This window comes from Arachis hypogaea, chromosome 16, assembly GCF_003086295.3.
Source record: "Arachis hypogaea cultivar Tifrunner chromosome 16, arahy.Tifrunner.gnm2.J5K5, whole genome shotgun sequence".
NCBI lineage: Eukaryota > Viridiplantae > Streptophyta > Magnoliopsida > Fabales > Fabaceae > Arachis > Arachis hypogaea.
Genome location: NC_092051.1, coordinates 77434263 through 77450446, shown reverse-complemented (window position 1 = coordinate 77450446; position 16184 = coordinate 77434263). Strand labels below are relative to the sequence as shown.

The 16184-nt window shown below is 40.0% G+C and overlaps 1 non-coding gene across 1 annotated transcript; it reads left to right on the top strand.

Annotated features, from left to right (window-relative positions):
* Positions 1-1816: 1816 nt before the first annotated feature.
* On the top strand, positions 1817-1920 carry LOC112760422 (small nucleolar RNA R71). Its single transcript, XR_003180864.1, has one exon. It is a non-coding gene; the product is annotated as a small nucleolar RNA R71 (small nucleolar RNA).
* The last annotated feature ends 14264 nt before the right edge of the window (positions 1921-16184 follow it).

The window sequence follows — 16184 nt, the reverse complement described above, 5'->3', positions numbered from 1 at the left end:
TGAGGCATGAACTTATGATCACTGGGTAACTTTCATGTTCTCCTAAGTATGCATATTTGAGAGTAGGTGGTAGTGCTTTAAGTTCAAGTTTGGGTGCTTCTGACTTTTCCTTTTCTTCCTTTGGTGCACCTTGTATATGGATCTCTGCTGTTGCAACCTCTTCACTTGATTCAGATTCATCATCTACCAATCTCTCAGGTTCTTCAGGTTCTTCTTCCCCAAAATTTTCTTGCACTTCCTCCTCAAGTACATCTAACCTCATGTATTCCCCCAATTGTTCTGGTGGGTAACTCATGGCCTTAAACACATTGAATGTCATCTTTTCATTGTGTAGTCTTAAGGTAAGATCACCTTTTTGGACATCAATGACAGCTCCAGCAGTGGCCAAGAACGGCCTTCCCAGGATGATGGAAGCCTTGGCTTCCTCCTGCATGTCCAGCACTACAAAGTCTGCTGGGAAGATAAAATCTCCCACTTTCACCAGCAAATCTTCTACGACGCCATGCGGGAACTTGAACGATCTGTCTGCCAACTGTAGGGCCATTTTTGTTGGTTTAGCCTCCTCTATCTTCATCTTCTTTATCATAGCTACTGACATCAAGTTGATGCTGGCTCCTAAGTCACAAAGGGCTTTCTCCACTGTGATTTCCCCTATAATGCAAGGGATCTGAAAACTCCCAGGATCCTTCAATTTCTGGGGCAGTTTGTGCTGAATGATAGCACTACATTCTTCAGTTAGTATCACGGTCTCGTTGTTCTTCCAACTTCTTTTCTTAGTCATGAGCTCCTTCAAGAACTTGGCGTAGAGTGGCATTTGTTCTATTGCTTCAGCAAAGGGTATATTGATTTGCAGCTTCTTGAAGATTTCCAAAAATCTCGAAAACTGATTGTCATCTCCCTTCTTCTTTAGTTGCTAAGGGTATGGGACTCTTGGGATGTCTGGTTTCAGCACTCCTCCCCCTTTTTGTGAACCCAAAGTCGGAACTTGAGCTTCGTCCTGCTCTTCTTCCTCTTTATTTGAGTCCTCTTCTTGTGGTTTATGGGGGGTTTCCTTCAGTCCCCTTTTTGCTTGAATAAATAGCCAATTTGTGTCTCAAGTTTCTTGATGGCAGCATCCTGATTCTGCATATTTGACTGCACTTCCTCTCTGAATGCTTTACTATCCTGGATGTCCTTGCATATACCTTTATGTAGATTTTCAATCCTTGAGATTCTTTCATCAAATGATGGTAGGTCAGGTTGAGGAGGGTTGTTCTGGCCTTGATATGAATGTGGAGAGGTGTTGTTATTGGGATGTTGATATGGTCTAGATGTGGAATTGTTTGGATTTGGGCGTCTTTGATCAAGGCTTTGGTCTTGTTGATTTCCCCACCCAAAGTTTGGGTGATTCCTCCATACAGGGTTGTAATTCTTAGAGTAAGGATCATGGTTCTACCTAGGTGAATTCCCAATGTAGTTGGCTTGCTCCTGACTACGCTCTGCTTCTTCATTCACTCCTTCTTGGGTTGTTGATGAAGTGGAGATTGCTGCCACTTGGTTCCTCTCCATCTTCTTGGTGAGGTCAGCCAGCTGTTGGTTAATGAGCTTGTTTTGGGCCAACAGAGCATCTACATTGTTTAGCTCCATTACTCCTCTTGTGTTCCCTCTTTCGGAAGCATAGAAGTAGTCGTTCTCTGCTACTGTTTCAATGACATCTATAGCCTCCTCAATGGTTTTCTTTTTGTTCAAAGATCCTCCGAATGAATGGTCTACGGCCTTCTTTGACTCATAAGAGAGCCCTTCATAGAAAATATGCAGCTGTACCCATTCGGTGAACATGTCAGGTGGACACCTCCTTGTCATGTCTTTAAACCTCTCCCATGCCTCATACAGAGTCTCACCATTTTGTTGCCTGAAGGTTTGGACCTCAGTTCTCAGCCTATTGATTCTTTGAGGAAGGTAAAATCTTGCTAAGAATTTGTTCACCATGTCTTCCCAAGTTGTCAAGCTTTCCCTTGGGAAAGATTCCAGCCACTTGGCTGCCTTATCCCTGAGTGAGAATGGAAATAAGAGCAGTCTATAGGCGTCAGGATGAACACCATTAGACTTCACTGTGTCACATATTCTCAGGAAGGTGGTTAAATGTTGATTTGGGTCCTCTTGGACACTTCCTCCGAACGAACAGTTGTTCTACACCAGGGTGATGAGCTGTGGCTTCAGTTCAAAATTGTTGGCATGGATGGTTGGCTTTTGAATGCTACTTCCACAGTTTCCTGGGTTTGGATTGATATAAGAGCCTAAAACTCTTCTATCCTCCCCAATATGATTTGCTCGACCTCTTCCGCCATGGTTGTGAGCCTCTTCTTCATGATGGTTTTCCATGTTTTCTTCCATGTTTGGTTCAAAGTATTCCTCAAAGTGTTCCTCCTCTTCTTCAGCACCAACTACACATTTGTCTCTTGCCTCCCTCCTTAGTCTAAGGTAGGTTCTCTCAGGTTCAGAATCAAAGGAAGTTGAAGCCCCGCTTCTTCTCCCTGTCATACAACCAACAAGTACAAGCAAAGAGAATAGATGCAGAAAGTATATCTGTCAGAATTACTATTAGTGTGAGTGATGCAATATATCAAACAGTTAGTGGGTTAATGAGATGAAATGTAAATAACAGAAAAAAAAGTAGGGGGAAAGGAAGAAATTAACTAAAACAGGAAGTAAATAACTCAAACAGAAAAGATCTCTTCATTCCTCTTCCAAGGTTCAGAAGAGATCCAAGTATGAATAGTTTCTTTTCCAAGATCACTATCCAATTGGATGAAGATCGAAAGCTTTCAAGTAAAATCAAGAGAAAAGATAGAAGAAGAATAATGAAAACTAGTATTGATCCATCAAATTACAACAGAGCTCCCTAACCAAATGAAAGGGGTTTAGTTGTTCATAGCTCTGGAAAATAAAAACAAAGATGGAGAATACATAATGAAAACTAGAAGTGCAGAGAAAGTAAATACAGGAAGTAGTTCTATGCTATTTTCCAACTCCCGGTACTCCCAAAATAATTCAAAGCTACTCCTATATATACTACTCTTCTCATCTTCTAGTTGGTTCTTCAAGTCTTGGGCCTTTGGATCTTGAGTTTGAAGCAGTTTTTTTCTTCATTTAGGCTTGGCTTTACTTGCAGAGAGAAAGTGTGAAGTGGGCAGAGACTTTAGCTCAAGGCGTTAGGGGTGTTAACGTTTAGTGAAAATATGAGTTCGAGAACGTTAGTGACAATCAACTTTCTCACTAACGTTCCTAAGTAAAAGCCACGTTAACTTCAACGTTAGTGGCACAAACGTTTCCACTAACGTTGCCTCTAGGTCCTTCGCACACGTTATTGGGGCTTAACTTTCCCAATAACGTTGAAAAGCCCCCCTTGCTCCTACGTTAGAGCCCACGTTAACTTAGTTAACGTGGCTCTTTAACGTGGGCTTGCCATCCTTCGAGAATGTTAGTGACACTCAACATTGTCACTAACGTTCCAATGTGCCCCCATGTCTCACGTTAGAGCCCATGTTAACTTAGTTAACGTGGCTCTTTAACGTGGCATTGCTTAGCCATCCCCAACGTTAGTGACAATGTTGGGTGTCACTAACGTTGGCTCATTTTTTACTCATCCACGTTAGCTTCCACGTTAACTGATGAGCGGATAATTTGTACGCTTTTTGGCATTGTTTTTAGTATGTTTTTAGTAGGATCTAGTTACTTTTAGGGATGTTTTCATTAGTTTTTATGTTAAATTCACATTTCTGGACTTTACTATGAGTTTGTGTGTTTTTCTGTGATTTCAGGTATTTTCTGGCTGAAATTGAGGGACTTGAGCAAAAATCAGATTCAGAGGTTGAAGAAGGACTGCTGATGCTATTGGATTCTGACCTCCCTGCACTCAAAGTGGATTTTCTGAAGCTACAGAACTCAAAATGGCGCGCTTCCAATTGCGTTGGAAAGTAGACATCTAGGGCTTTTTAGCAATGTATAATAGTTCATACTTTGGCCGAGTTTAGATGACGTAAAAGGGCATTGAACGCCAGTTCTATGCTGCTATCTGGAGTTAAACGCCAGAAACAAGTCACAAACCAGAGTTGAACGCCAGAAATACGTTACAACCTGGCGTTCAACTCCAAGAAGGACCTCTACACGTGCAACACTCAAGCTCAGCCCAAGAACACACCAAGTGTGCCCCAGAAGTGGATTTATGCATCAATTACTTACTTCTGTAAACCCTAGTAGCTAGTTTATTATAAATAGAACTTTTTACTATTGTATTAGACATCCTGAGTTTTATCTTTGGATCATCCTGGATCCTGGATTGTATTCGGATCCTGTGATCACGTTTTGGGGGCTGGTCATTCGGCCATGCCTGGACCTTTCACTTATGTATTTTCAACGGTAAAGTTTCTACACTCCATAGATTAAGGTGTGGAGCTCTGCTGTTCCTCAAAGATTAATGCAAAGTACTACTGTTTTTCTATTCAATTCAACTTGTTCCGCTTCTAAGATATTCATTTGCACTTCAACCTGAATGTGATGAACGTGACAATCATCATCATTCCCCATGAACGTGTGCCTGACAACCACTTCCGTTCTACCTTAGATTGAGTGAGTGTCTCTTAGATCTCTTATTCAGAATCTTCGTGGTGTAAGCTAGAATGATGGCGGCATTCAAGAGAATCCGGAAAGTCTAAACCTTGTCTGTGGTATTCCGAGTAGGATTCAATGATTGAATGACTGTGACGAGCTTCAAACTCGCGAATGCTGGGCGTAGTGACAGATACAAAAGGAGGGTGAATCCTATTCCAGCATGATCGGAAACCTCAGATGATTAGCCGTGCCGTGACAGGGCATCTTGGACCACTTTCACAAGAGGAGGGGATGTAGCCACTGACAACGGTGATGCCCTTGCATAAAGCCAGCCATAGAAAGGAGTAAGACTGATTGGATGAGGACAGCAGGAAAGCGGAGGTTCAGAGGAACGATTGCATCTCCATACGCTTATCTGAAACTCTCACCAATGATTTACATAAGTATTTCTATCATTCTTTTATTACTACATTTCGAAAACTACATAACTATTTTATATCCGCCTGACTGAGATTTACAAGGTGACCATAGCTTGCTTCATACCAACAATCTCCGTGGGATTCGACCCTTACTCACGTAAGGTATTACTTGGATGACCCAGTGCACTTGCTGGTTAGTTATGCGAAGTTGTGAAGATATTCACAACCTGAGTAACAATTTCGCATACCAAGTTTTTGGCGCCGTTGCCGGGGATTGTTCAAGTTTGGACAACTGACGGTTCATCTTGTTGCTCAAATTGGGTAACTTTCTTTTCGTTTTCTTTTCAAAAAGTTTCCAAAAATTTTTTCAAAAATCTTTCAAACTATTTCTCACCTGTTTTCGAAAAAAAAAAATTCATAAAAATGTTTTCAAAAATATATTTTTCTTCAGAATTTTTAAGAATGAATTCTAGTATTTCATGAAGCATGTTGAAGCCTGGATGGCTGTAAAGCCATGTCTAATTCCTCTGTAGGGCATGTTAGGCTTGTCATGTCTGAGTTACATACTAAAGCTTGGCTGGCTATTAAGCCATGCCTGACCCTTTGATTGGAGCTTTAGACTAAAGAGCATAAGATTCCTGGAATTCATATGAAAAATTTTGGAATCCTTATTTTTCTTTTTTCAAAATGATTTTCGAAAAAATAAAATAAAATACAAAAAAAAATCATAAAATCATAAAAATAAAAAATATTTCATGTTTCTTGTTTGAGTCTTGAGTCAAGTTAAAAGTTTGGTGTCAATTGCATATTCATCTTGCATTTTTCGAAAATTCATGCATTCATAGTGTTCTTCATGATCTTCAAGTTATTCTTGGTGAGTCTTCTTGTTTGATCTTGATATTTTCTTGTTTTGCATCTTTTCTTGTTTTACATGTGCATTCTTGCATCCATAGAGTCTAAACATGAAATATTTCTAAGTTTGGTGTCTTGCATGTTTTCTTTGCATATAAAAATTTTCAAAAATAAGTCTTGATGTTCATCATGACATTCAAAATGTTCTTGGTGTTCATCTTGACATTCATAGCATTCTTGCATTCATCACATACTTTGATCCAAAATTTTCATGCATTGAGTCTTTTTCATGTTTTTTCTCCCTCATCATTAAAAATTCAAAAATCAAAAAAATATCTTCCCCTTTTTCTCTCATCAAATTCGAAAATTAGATTTGACTTTTTCAAATATTTTTAAAATCTAGTTGTTTTTATGAGTCAAATCAAATTTTCAATTTAAAAATCTCATCTTTTTCAAAATCTTTTTCAAAAATCAAATCTTTTTTTATTTTTTTTAGTTATTTTCGAAAATTTCAAAAATATTTTTCAAAAATCTTTTTCTTAATTTTACATCATATTTTCGAAAATAACATCATCAATTAATGTTTTGATTCAAAAATTTCAAGTTTGTTACTTGCTTGTTAAGAAAGATTCAAACTTTGAGTTCTAGAATCATATCTTGTGATTTCTTGTGAATCAAGTCATTAATTATGATTTTAAAAATCAAATCTTTTTCAAAACTAATTTCAATCATATCTTTTCAAAAATATCTTCTTATCTTTTTCAAAAATTTGATTTCAAAATATCTTTTCTAACTTCCTATCTTCTTATCTTTTCAAAATTGATTTTCAAAATTTGTTTCAACTAACTAACTAACTTTTTGTTTGTTTCTTATCTTTTTCAAAACTACCTAACTAACTCTCTCTCTCAAATTTTCGAAAATATTCCCCCCCTTTTTTCAAAATTTCTTTTTAATTAACTAATTATTTTAATTTTTGATTTTTTATTTTCGAAAAACTACTAACCTTTTTCAAAAATTATTTTCGAAAATCACTAACTCTTTTTCAAAAAAATTATTTTCTAAATTTTCCCTCTCTCATCTTATTCTATTTATTTATTCATCTACTAACATCTCCTCATCTCACATCTCTGCTCTCTTCACCCTTGTGTTTCTTTTCTTACATTACATTCTTTGTCCCCTTCCTTTCTTCCACTCACAAAGGGATCTCTATACTGTGTTATAAAGGATCCCTATTATTATTATTATTATTATTATTATTCTTTTTTCTGTGCCCTCTTCTTTGTCATATGAGCAGGAGCAAGGACAAGAATATTCTTGTTGAAGCAGATCCAGAACCTGAAAGGACTCTGAAAAGGAAACTAAGAGAAGCTAAATTACAACAATCCAGAGATAACCTTTCAGAAATTTTCGAACAGGAAGAGGAGATGGCAACCGAAAATAATAATAATGCAAGGAGGATGCTTGTTGACTTTACTACACCTAATTCCAATTTACATGGAAGAAGCATCTCCATTCCTGCCATTGGAGCAAACAACTTTGAGCTGAAACCTCAGCTAGTTTCTCTGATGCAGTAGAACTGCAAGTTTCATGGACTTCCATATGAAGATCCTTTTCAGTTCTTAACTGAATTCTTGCAGATCTGTGATACTGTTAAGACTAATGGAGTAGATCCTGAAGTCTAAAGGCTCATGCTTTTCCCTTTTGCTGTAAGAGACAAAGCTAGAATATGGTTGGACTCTCAACCCAAAGACAGCCTGAACTCTTGGGATAAGCTGGTCACGGCTTTCTTAGCCAAGTTCTTTCTTCCTCAAAAGCTGAGCAAGCTTAGAGCTGATGTTCAAACCTTCAGACAAAAAGAAGGTGAATCCCTCTATGAAGCTTGGGAAAGATACAAACAGCTGACCAAAAAGTGTCCTTCTGACATGCTTTCAGAATGGATCATCCTGGACATATTCTATGATGGTATGTCTGAATTAGCTAAAATTTCATTGGATACCTCTACAGGTAGATCCATTCACTTAAAGAAAACGCCTGCAGAAGCTCAAGAACTCATTGACATGGTTGCTAATAACTAGTTCATGTACACTTCTGAAAGGAATCCTGTGAGTAATGGGACGCCTATGAAGAAGGGAGTTCTTGAAATTGATACTCTGAATGCCATATTGGCTCAGAACAAAATATTGACTCAGCAAGTCAATATGATTTCTCAGAGTCTGAATGGAATGCAAGCTGCATCCAACAATACTCAAGAGGCATCTTCTGAGGAAGAAGCTTATGATCCTGAGAACCCTGCAATAGCAGAGTTAAAATACATGGGTGAACCATATGGAAACACCTACAATCCATCATGGAAAAATCACCCAAATCTCTCATGGAAGGATCAAAAGCCTCAACAAGGCTTTAATAATGGTGGAAGAAACAGGTTTAGCAATAGCAAGCTTTTTCCATCATCCACTCAGCAACAGACAGAGAATTCTGAGCAAAATCCATCTAGCTTAGCAAATTTAGTCTCTGATCTATCTAAGGCCACTGTGAGTTTCATGAATGAAACAAGGTCTTTCATTAGAAATTTGGAAGCACAAGTGGGCCAGCTGAGTAAAAGGATCACTGAAATCCCTCCTAGTACTCTCCCAAGCAATACAGAAGAGAATCCAAAAGGAGAGTGCAAGGCCATTGACATAAGCACCATGGCCGAACCTGTAAGGGAAGGAGAGGACGCGAATCCCAAGGAGGAAGACCTCCTAGGACGTCCAGTGATTAATAAGGAGCTTCCCTCTGAGGAACCAAGGAACTCTAAGGCTGATCTAGAGACCATAGAGATTCCATTGAACCTCCTTATGCCATTCCTGAGCTCTGATGAGTATTCCTCTTCTGAAGAGAATGAGGATGTTACTGAAGAGCAAGCTGCCAAGTTCCTTGGTGCAATCATGAAGCTAAATGCCAAATTATTTGGCATTGATACTTGGGAAGATGAACCTCCCTTGTTCACCAATGAACTAAGTGATCTGGATCAACTGACATTGCCTCAGAAGAGACAGGATCCTAGAAAGTTCATAATACCTTGTACTATAGGCACCATGATCTTTAAGGCTCTGTGTGACCTTGGTTCAGGGATAAACCTCATGCCCCTCTCTGTAATAGAGAAACTGGGAATCTATGGGGTACAAGCTGCTAAAATCTCATTAGAGATGGCAGACAATTTAAGAAAACAGGCTTATGGACAAGTAGAGGACGTGTTAGTAAAGGTTGAAGGCCTTTACATCCCTACTGATTTCATAGTTCTGGATACTGGAAAGGAAGAGGATGAATCCATCATCCTAGGAAGACCTTTCCTAGCCACAGCAAGAGCTGTGATTGATGTGGACAGAGGAGTATTGATCCTTCAATTAAATGAGGACAACCTTGTGTTTACAACTCAAGGATCTCTTTCTGCATCCATGGAGAGGAAGCATAAAAAGCTTCTCTCAAAGTAGAGTCAAACAAAGCCCCCACAGTCAAACTCTAAGTTTGGTGTTGCGAGGCCACAACCAAACTCTAAGTTTGGTATCAAACCCTCCTATCCAAACTCTAAGTTTGGTGTTGGGAGGTTTCAACAGAACTCTGCACATCTGTGAGGCTCCATGAGAGCCCACTGTCAAGCTATTGACATTAAAGAAGCGCTTGTTGGGAGGCAACCGAATTTTTATTTATCTAACCATATTTTTCTTAGTTATATGTCTTTATAGGTTCATGATCATGTGGAGTCACAAAATAAATAAAAAATTTGAAAACGGAATCAAAAACAGCAGAAGAAAAATCACACCCTGGAGGAAGACCTTACTGACGTTTAAACGCCAGTAAGAAGCATGTTTTGGGTGTTCAACGCCAGAACAGAGCATGGTTCTGGCGCTGAACGCCAGAAATGGGCAGCATCTGGGCTTTTGAACACCAGAAATGCACCCTGGAGGAGAGCTGGCACTGAACGCCCAGAACAAGCATGGTTCTGGCGTTCAACGCTAGAAATAGGCTACAAATGGGCGTTCAACGCCCAGAACAAGCACCAACCTGGCGCTGAACACCCATAGTTGTATGCAAGGGCATTTTACATGCCTAATTTGGTGCAAGGTTGTAAATCCTTGAACACCTCAGGATCTGTGGACCCCACAGGATCACCTCAGGATCTGTGGACCCCACAGGATCCCCACCTACCTCCACTCACTTCTTCTCACCCCTCTTTCACACAATCTCATAAACACTCTTCCCCAAAACCCTTCACCAATCACCTCAATCTCTCTTCCCCATCATCTCTTCACCACGCACATCCATCCACTCTTCCCCATAAACCTACCTCATAAACTCCACCTACCTTCAAAATTCAAAATCAATTTCTCACCCAAACCCACCCTAAATGGCCGAACCTTCACCCCTCTCCCATCCCTATATATAACCCTCCATTCTTCCTCATTTTCACACAACTCAACCCTCTCTTCTCTTCTTGGCCGAAACACAACCCCTTCTCCCTCTCCCCCATTTCTTCTTCTTCTTCATCTATTCTTTCTTCTCTTGCTCGAGAGCGAGCAAAATTCTAAGTTTGGTGTGGTAAAAGCATAAGCTTTTTGTTTTTCCATTACCATTGATGGCACCTAAGACCGGAGAATCCTCTAGAAAATGGAAATGGAAGACAAAAGCTTCCACCTCCGAGTCATGGGAAATGGAAAGGTTCATCTCCAAAGCCCATCAAGACCACTTCTATGATGTTGTGGCCAAGAAGAAGGTGATCCCCGAGGTCCCTTTCAAGCTCAAGAGAAATGAGTATCCGGAGATCCGACATGAAATCCAAAGAAGAGGTTGGGAAGTTCTAACAAACCCCATCCAACAAGTCGGCATCTTAATGGTTCAAGAGTTCTATGCCAATGCATGGATCACTAGGAACCATGATCAAAGTAAGAACCCGAACCCAAAGAATTATCTCACCATGGTTCGGGGGAAATACTTAGATTTTAGTCCGAAAAATGTGAGGTTGGCGTTCAACTTGCCAAACATGGAAGAGAACGCACGCCCCTATACAAGGAGAGTCAACTTTGATCAAAGGTTGGACCAAGTCCTCATGGACATATGTGTAGAAGGAGCTCAATGGAAGATTGACTCAAAGGGCAAACCGGTTCAACTAAGAAGACTGGACCTTAAGCCTGTAGCTAGAGGATGGTTGGAGTTCATTCAATGCTCAATCATTCCCACTAGCAACCGGTCTGAAGTTACTATAGATCGGGCCATCATGATCCATAGCATCATGATTGGAGAAGAGGTGGAAGTTCATGAGATTATACCTCAAGAACTCTACAAGGTGGCTGACAAGTCCTCCACTATGGCAAGGTTAGCCTTTCCTCACCTCATTTGCCACCTATACAATTCGGCTGGGATTGACATAGAGGGAGATATCCTCATTAAAGAGGACAAGCCCATCACTAAGAAAAAGATGGAGCAAGCAAGAGAGCCCATTCATGGAGCTCAAGAGGCACATGAAGCTCATCACCATGAGATTCCGAAGATGCCTCAAATGCATTTTCCTTCACAAAACTATTGGGAGCAAATCAACACCTCCCTAGGAGAACTAAGCTCCAACATGGGACAATTAAGGGTGAAACATCAAGAGCACTCCATCATCCTTCATGAAATAAGAGAAGATCAAAAAGCAATGAGGGAGGAGCAACAAAGACAAGGAAGAGACATAGAAGAGCTCAAGGACATCATTGGTTCCTCAAGAAGGAAACGCCACCATCACTAAGGTGGATTCATTCCTTGTTCTTATTTCTTCTGTTTTTTGTTTTCTATGTTATGTGCTTATCTATGTTTGTGTTTTCATTACATGATCATTAGTAGTTAGTAACTTTGTCTTAAAGCTATGAATGTCCTATGAATCCATCACCTCTCTTAAATAAAAACTGCTTTAATTCAAAAGAACAAGAAGTACATGAGTTTCGAATTTATCCTTGAACTTAGTTTAATTATATTGATGTGGTGACAATGCTTCTTGTTTTCTGAATGTATGCTTGAACAGTGCATATGTCTTTTGAAGTTGTTGTTTAAGAATGTTAAATATGTTGGCTCTTGAAAGAATGATGACAAGGAGACATGTTATTTGATAATTTGAAAAATCATAAAAAAATGATTCTTGAAGCAAGAAAAAGCAGCAAAGAACAAAGCTTGCAGAAAAAAAAAATAGAAAAAGCAAGCAGAAAAAGCCAATAACCCTTAAAACCAAAAGGCAAGGGCAATAAAAAAGATCCCAAGGCTTTGAGCATCAGTGGATAGGAGGGCCTAAAGGAATAAAATCCTGGCCTAAGTGGCTAAACCAAGCTGTCCCTAACCATGTGCTTGTGGCGTGCATGTGTCAAGTGAAAACTTGAGACTGAGCGGTTAAAGTCAAGGTCCAAAGCAAAAAAAAAAAAAAGAGTGTGCTTAAGAACCCTAGACACCTCTAATTGGGGACTTTAGCAAAGCTGAGTCACAATCTGAAAAGGTTCACCCAATTATGTGTCTGTGGCATTTATGTATTCGGTGGTAATACTGGAAAACAAAGGTGCTTAGGGCCACGGCCAAGACTCATAAAAAAGCTGTGTTCAAGAATCATCATACTGAACTAGGAGAGTCAATAACACTATCTGAACTCTGAGTTCCTATAGATACCAATCATTCTGAACCTCAATGGATAAAGTGAGATGCCAAAACTATTCAAGAGGGAAAAAGCTAGAAGTCCCGCTCATATGATTGAAGGTATGTTTCATTGATAGTTTGGAATTTATAGCATATTCTCTTCATTTTATCCTATTTGATTTTCAGTTGCTTGGGGACAAGCAACAATTTAAGTTTGGTGTTGTAATGAGCGGATAATTTGTACGCTTTTTGGCATTGTTTTTAGTATGTTTTTAGTAGGATCTAGTTACTTTTAGGGATGTTTTCATTAGTTTTTATGTTAAATTCACATTTCTGGACTTTACTATGAGTTTGTGTGTTTTTCTATGATTTCAGGTATTTTCTGGCTGAAATTGAGGGACTTGAGCAAAAATCAGATTCAGAGGTTGAAGAAGGACTGCTGATGCTATTGGATTCTGACCTCCCTGCACTCAATGTGGATTTTCTGGAGCTACAGAACTCAAAATGGTGCGCTTCGAATTGCGTTGGAAAGTAGACATCCAGGCTTTCCAGCAATGTATAATAGTCCATACTTTGGCCGAGTTTAGACGAGGTAAAAGGGCGTTGAACGCCAGTTCTACGCTGCTGTCTGGAGTTAAACGCCAGAAACAAGTCACAAACCAGAGTTGAACGCCAGAAATACGTTACAACCTGGCGTTCAACTCCAAGAAGGACCTCTACACGTGCAACACTCAAGCTCAGCCCAAGCACACACCAAGTGGGCCCCGGAAGTGGATTTATGCATCAATTACTTACTTCTGTAAACCCTAGTAGCTAGTTTATTATAAATAGAATTTTTTACTATTGTATTAGACATCCTGAGTTTTATCTTTGGATCATCCTGGATCCTGGATTGTATTCGGATCCTGTGATCACGTTTTGGGGGCTGGTCATTCGGCCATGCCTGGACCTTTCACTTATGTATTTTCAACGGTAGAGTTTCTACACTCCATAGATTAAGGTGTGGAGCTCTGCTGTTCCTCAAAGATTAATGCAAAGTACTACTGTTTTTCTATTCAATTCAACTTGTTCCACTTCTAAGATATTCATTTTCACTTCAACCTGAATGTGATGAACGTGACAATCATCATCATTCCCCATGAACGTGTGCCTGACAACCAGTTCCGTTCTACCTTAGATTGAATGAGTGTCTCTTAGATCTCTTAATCGAAATCTTCGTGGTGTAAGCTAGAATGATGGCGGCATTCAAGAGAATCCGGAAAGTCTAAACCTTGTCTGTGGTATTCCGAGTAGGATTCAATGATTGAATGACTGTGACGAGCTTCAAACTCGCGAATGCTGGGCGTAGTGACAGACGCAAAAGGAGGGTGAATCCTATTCCAGCATGATCGGGAACCTCAGATGATTAGCCGTGCCGTGACAGGGCATCTTGGACCACTTTCACAAGAGGAGGGGATGTAGCCACTGACAACGGTGATTCCCTTGCATAAAGCCAGCCATAGAAAGTGGTCAGAGGAACGATTGCATCTCCATACGCTTATCTGAAACTCTCACCAATGATTTACATAAGTATTTCTATCCTTCTTTTATTACTACATTTCGAAAACTACATAACTATTTTATATCCGCCTGACTGAGATTTACAAGGTGACCATAGCTTGCTTCATACCAACAATCTCCGTGGGATTCGACCCTTACTCACGTAAGGTATTACTTGGACGACCCAGTGCACTTGCTGGTTAGTTATGCAAAGTTGTGAAGATATTCACAACCTGAGTAACAATTTCGCATACCATTAACTAAGTTAACGTGGGAGTTAACGTGGCTCATAGTGGCTTGTGTGGCTCCTTCCAACATTAGTGACAATGTTGAGTGTCACTAACATTGGCCATCACCTTCTTCTTTCACGTTAGCCTCCACGTTAACTAAGTTAACGTGGAAGTCAACGTGGCTCCTTGGGGTTGTGTGGTTGCTTCCAACGTTAGTGACAATGTTGGGTGTCACTAACGTTGTCGACCACCCTTGCCTCTTCACGTTAGCTTCCACGTTAACTTACACCCTTGCCTCTTCACGTTAGCTTCCACGTTAACCAAGTTAACGTGGGAGTTAACGTGGCATTGTGCACTTAGGCCAACGTTAGTGACAATGTTGAATGTCACTAACGTTTGCTTCCTTTCCCCCTTTTAACGCTAGAGGCCACGTTAACTAAGTTAACGTGGACTCTAACGTGGCCACTTATGAGCATTGGCCAACGTTAGTGATAATGTTAAGTGTCACTAACGTTGGCTCAAATTTCCTTCTTCACATTAGAGTTCACGTTAACTTAGTTAACGTGACTCTTAACGTGGGTAATGATGGCTTCAAGAGCGTTATTGGCAGTCACTTTTCTTATTAACTTTGCAAGTCACCTCCCATTCCTTACTTCCTTTGGTCCTGAAATCAGGCAATAGAGTGCATCAAAGTTCTAGTCCAAGTCATGGGTAATGCAGCATACAATTTGTCACTAAACTCATGCAAAATCCTCATGAAATCATGTAAAATGCACAATGTATGCTTGAATCCAGGTGTAAGTGAATATCTACCCAAAACTAGCTTATTTCCTAAGAAAATGCAAGAAACTACCCTAAAAACAATAAAGAAAAGGTCAGTGAAACTGGCCAAAATGCCCTGGCATCAACTTCTCTGTTGTGTTCTTCCTGATTGATGGCTTTCTTCTCCCCAGTCTTCTCACTTCCCACTATGATTGCTTTGCACTCCTCCCACTTTGTAGCTTTTTCTTTATCCCTTGGGTGGTCTTGAGTGGTACTAGGGAATGCATTTGATTGCTTCTCACCCATCTCTTTAATCCGTTTAGCCATTTGTTCCATATGCCTCTCAAGATTTCTGATTGAAGCTTTTTGGTTTTTAATTGAAGCTTCTTGGTTTTTACTTGTTATGGCTTGATCCTTCCATGCTGCTTCCTGATCTTGTCTTGCCATCTCTTGATTTTTCATGAGTTTTTCCATCATTATCTCTAGACTAGAGATTCTTTGGGAGTCTGGATTTGGTTGTGGTTGTGTAAAATGAGATGGTTGTTGCTGGAAGTTGTTTGAACTATTTATGGGGTTATTTTGTGGGTGGAATGTGGATGTGGATGGTGGATGATGGTTGTTTTGGTATTTTCTATATGGATTGTGGGTTGTGTTTTGCTGGTTATTGTTCAGGTTGTTTCTTGAGTTGTTTTTGTTTGAATTCCTTTGCCATGGTTGTTGGTTTTGAGTGTGGTTATCTCCCCATCTAAGATTTGGATGGTTCTTCCAGGATGGATTGTAGGTGTCACCATAAACCTCATTTTGGCCTGAGCCTTGGTTGTGCACATATTGAGGTTGTTCCTACTGTTGATCTTCTTGGTTTTCTTCATTTTTCCCCCATGGAGTTGATGGTTGGCTTGTGTTTACTGCTGCAACTTGGAGGCTATCAATCTTTTTAGCCATCTGCTCAAATTATTGTTAAATCTGCTGCTGCATTATCTTATTTTGAGCTAGGATGGTGTCTACTCCTTCCAACTCCATCACTCCCTTCCTTTGTGATGGTTGGCGTTGCCTTTGGTGAGCAAAGAAATACTGGTTGTTAGCCACCATATCAATGAGATTTTGGGCTTCCTCTGCAGTCTTCTTCAATTGTAAAGAGCCTCCTGCTGAGTGATCTAGA